This window comes from Crocuta crocuta, unplaced genomic scaffold (genome assembly GCF_008692635.1).
Source record: "Crocuta crocuta isolate KB4526 unplaced genomic scaffold, BGI_CrCroc_1.0 scaffold883, whole genome shotgun sequence".
Classification (NCBI taxonomy): domain Eukaryota; kingdom Metazoa; phylum Chordata; class Mammalia; order Carnivora; family Hyaenidae; genus Crocuta; species Crocuta crocuta.
This window is the reverse complement of record NW_027528821.1, coordinates 29,534-34,097: the sequence shown is the minus strand read 5'-3', so window position 1 is coordinate 34,097 and position 4,564 is coordinate 29,534. Positions and strand designations below refer to the sequence as shown.

Sequence of the window (4,564 nt, the reverse complement as noted above, 5' to 3'; positions counted from 1 at the left end):
CTTCATCAACAATTATTTTATACCCATCCATGGGCAAGAATGTCTTTATAGGAGCTTTGTGATCCAGGTAGAAAATTATGAAACCCGGTTCAGCCCAGGACCTAAAAGAGTCATAATGAGAAGGCAAAAGGCAGGCCCACACCTAGGTGGTGGAATCAGCAAACATAGTTCTGACTACAAACACAGAAATAGCTTTATACCCCTTAGGACTTGGCTAAAGCCTTATTTACCTTTGGTCTGAGCAACAGTACCATATGTAAGAGGTCAGGAGGAGTCATGCCCATCTGTGCTTTGTGTAATAGGTATACAAACCTTAGTCCTGGGTGTGGGTCCTGAAGTGGCTAGTGAACCAGCTCCAGCCCCTCTTGGCTGCGGTCTGGGAGCCCCAGAGGTAAGTTCACAAATCTCAATCTAAATGTAGATTCTGAAAGGGCCTTTTAATGGCTCTAGTCCCCTCTAGCTGTAGTCTTCAAACAGTCCTAATAGCACAGGGACCCAGTAAGAAATATTCCTATCTGTAACTCTAGAGATCTTGAAATGGCCCTATACTTTGCTCCAGCCACGTCAATAATACAGTCTACCAGCAGACATGCGAGTCATGAGAGCAGGCAGGAGACAGTCATGTATGTAACTCTGGAGATACTGAAAGGTCCAGATACTTGTCTCTAGTCTGCCTGCAGACACAATCTACTAGAAGTCCTGTGAACCCAGAGACCCAGTAGGATACAACCTTGTCTGCAAGCCAGATCCTAAAATGGACCTGATACCTGGTTCCAGCCACAGTCCACCAACAGACATGCTGGCCCAGGGACCCAGCAAGAGATATACCTGTTTGTTTCCCCCAAAGATCCTAAAAGAGTACTATATTCAGCTCTGGCCCTTACTAGCCACAGTTCATGAACAGTAACGTCTCAGGGACCCAGTGAGAGACACTCTTGTCTGTGCTCCTGTATATCCTGAAAAGGGGCCTGAACACAAAAACAACCCCTCTCAGCTTCAGTATCTGAGCAGTCCTCATAGCATAGGGCCATGGCAGGCTACACACATGTATATTCCTCAGGAGTACCTGAAACAGACCTCTACTAGGCTCCAGCCCCTCCAATTATAGTTGGAACAGTCCTGCCCACCCAGGGACATGGGAAATGTGCAAATCCATATCTCAAAAATATTTAGGTTTGTCAAACACAATATTGGTTGTGAAACCTGAAACAGCCACAGGGCTGTTCCAGACTTTCTCAACCATAGATGAGGGTCAGTCCTGCCCATCCAGGTATCCATCGAATGACCAGAAACAGAATCCTTCCAGGGACTTATTAACAGGAGTCACCAATGTCTGCACATTTGGTAATAGGCCCATTCTCTGAGGACCCAGCTGTGGACCTTGAAACAGACCCTTGTGCCAGTGTCACTCTACTGAACAATGTACTAAGGTACTCTTATCTACCCAGGGACAAGATCCATGATTTTCTGAGCCCCTGGTAACAAGCTTAACCAATGGTGGAATGCACTGTAGACCCAGATAGTTTCATAATTGGCTCCAACGCAGCACAGCTATGAATCTGGAGATAATCTTATCAGAAGGGGAAACTAATAGGAGGTCTTTCCCTGTGGACCAGTCTTAGAAACTGCCAAAGGTGTTTGAAACTTCAAATGCAAATACATCAATGCAAAGCTACACAGATCACAATCAGGCAAATGTGACACCACTAGAAGAAACTAATAAAACTTCAGTAACTAATCCTGAGGATATGGTGATCTATGATTTATGTGACAAAGAATTCAAAGTAATCTTCTTAAATTAATTCAGTGAAATGGAAGAGAACACAGACAATTGAATGAAATCAGGAAAGTATTAATAAGCAAACCGAGAATTTTAATAAATTAGTAGAAATTATAAGAAGGACCAAATAAAAATCCCAGAGCTGAAGAATACAATGACAGAACTAAAAATTTCAATAGACAGCTTCAATACAGCCCTAATCATACAAAAGAAGGGACGCCTGGGTGGCTTAGTCGGTTAAGCGTTCGACTTTCGCTTGGGTCATGATCTCGCGGTTCGTGGGTTCGAGCCCCGCGTCGGGCTCTGTGCTGACTGTCAGCTCAGAGCCTGGAGCCTGTTTCAGTCTGTGACTCCCTCTCTCTCTGACCCTCCCCTGCTCACGCTGCCTCTGTCTCTCTCTCCTAGAAATAAATAAAAAACATTAAAAAAATCATACAAAAGAATCAGTGACATTGAAGACAGACCATTTGAAGTTAGCTAGTTAGAGAAACAAAAAAGAAAAAATAATAGAAAAGAATAAACAAAGCCTGTATGAATTATGAGACACCATTAAGTGAATGAAGACTCACATCATGGGAATCTCAAGAGAAGTGGATGGCAGAAAGCTTATTTAAAGAAACAGTAACTGAAAACGTCCCAAATTTTGGAAGAGATAAATCATCAAGGTACAGAAAAGCTCCAAACCCCAAGCAAGATCAATCTAACAAAGGTTATTCTGAGACTCATCATAATCAAAATGTTAAAAGTCAAAGACAAAAGAGACTTTTGAGATCATCACGAGAAAAATTACACATATTATAGCAGGAAACCATCATAGGGTTATCATTGGGTTTATCTGCGAAAACCTTCCAGGCCAGAAAAGAGTTTGATGGTATATTTGAAGGGCTGAGTAAAAAAATCCTGACAATTCAGAATAATATACCAGGCAAAACTGACCTTCAGAAATGAACGAGACATAAAGATACTCCCAAACAAAAGCTAAGAGAGATCATCACCACAGACCTGCTTAAAATAAATGTTAGAGAGCTCTTCATGTTGAAATAAAAGCATGCTAAGTAACAACATTAAAACATATAAAAGCATAAAACTCACTGGTGAAGGTAAATATATAGTCAAATTCAGAATACTGTATCAAATGAGAAATATATCAGCAAGATGGCAACATAGGTCATTCCTGACTAGGATCCACTGAGAGGAACTTCCACTGAAGTTGCCTGGATTGGCTCCTCCCCATCCTGTTCTCACAAGGAAACTGAAACGTAGCCCCAAGCATTATGATTCTTGGGCCTCATTAATTACTGACCAAGAATACCTAGAAGCTATGCAACCAGCAGTACTCAACCAAGAGGCAAGGAGGCTTTGCTAATAACACTTGAAGCAAGGCCAATACCAAGCTTTCCTGCTATACCCAGGCAGAGGGATTAATGCATAGTGAGAATACCATAATATCTTAATAGTGATATGTAAATCACTTTTGTTTCTAGCATAAAAGTTAAAAAGCTGTATTAAAAATAGCTATAGACTATGATAATTTTTTACTGAAGCCAGAATATAGATAAAGTGTGACATCAATAGCATAAAATATGTGACGAGGAAATGTAAGAATGTACAGATTTTATTTTGATTTGAATGTAAATTCAAGTTATCAAATTAAAATATACTGTTATAAGTTATTTTATATAAGCTTCATGGGAACAACCATAAAGAGAAAACCTACATTAGATACACAAAAAATAAAAAGACAAGAATACAAACATAGAATTATAAGATAGAAAGGAATAAAGAAATGAAATAACTAAAAAAGGAAGAAAGCAATTTACAAAATGGGAATAGTAAGTCCTTACCTATCAATAATTATTTCAAATATAAACGGACTAAATTCTCCATTCAAAAGACACAGAGTGACTACACAAGAAGCACATGTTGCCAAGGATGCAAAGATAAAGGAATCTTCCAACACTGTTGGTGGGAATGCAAACTGGTGCAGCCACTGTGCAAAACATATGGAGGTTCCTCAAAAAATTAAAAATAGAGCTACCCTATGATCCAATAATTGAACTACTGGGTATTTACCCCATATTGCAAAAACACCAATTCAAAGAAATATATGCACCCCCTATGTTTACTTGCAGCATTATTTACAATGGCCAATGTGTGGAAGTGGCCCAATTTCCCATCCATAGACGAATGGATAAAGAAGTGGTATATATATAAAGGAATATTATTCAGCCATAAAAACAATGAAATCTTGACATTTGCAACAACATGGATAGAAATAAAGAGCATAATGCTAAGTGAAATAAGTCTTATTTGTCTTTGACACTAAGACAAATATATGATTTCACTCATGTGGAATTTGCTAAATGAAACAAAGGAGTAAAGGAAAAGAGAGAGAGACAAATCAAGAAACAGATTCTTAACTATATAGAACAAACTGATATTTACCAGAGAGGTGGTGAATGGTGAGATGGGTAAAATAGATAATGGGAAATAAGGAGTACATTTATCATGATGAAAGAAATAATTTAAAAATAAAGAAAAAATAATCAATCGGGATAAAAGAAAGAATGGCTAAATGGAAAGAAAAATAAGTTCCTAAATCTGATACCTCTAAGACACTTACAAATAGCCTGAAAGTAAAGGGATGGATGGAAAAAGCTATTCCAGGCAAACAGTAACCTAGAGTGTAGAAATGATAATTATGTCAGATAAAATATTTTCAGTAAAAATTTATCATAGGAGACAAATGAAAAACACTATATAATGACAAAGGTGTCACTTCAT

General features: G+C 38.5%; 1 pseudogene; it reads left to right on the top strand.

Moving 5' to 3' along the window:
* Positions 1–754: 754 nt before the first annotated feature.
* LOC144224881 (natural resistance-associated macrophage protein 2 pseudogene) overlaps positions 755–4,564 on the top strand; it is a 6,301-nt pseudogene continuing 2,491 nt past the window's right edge.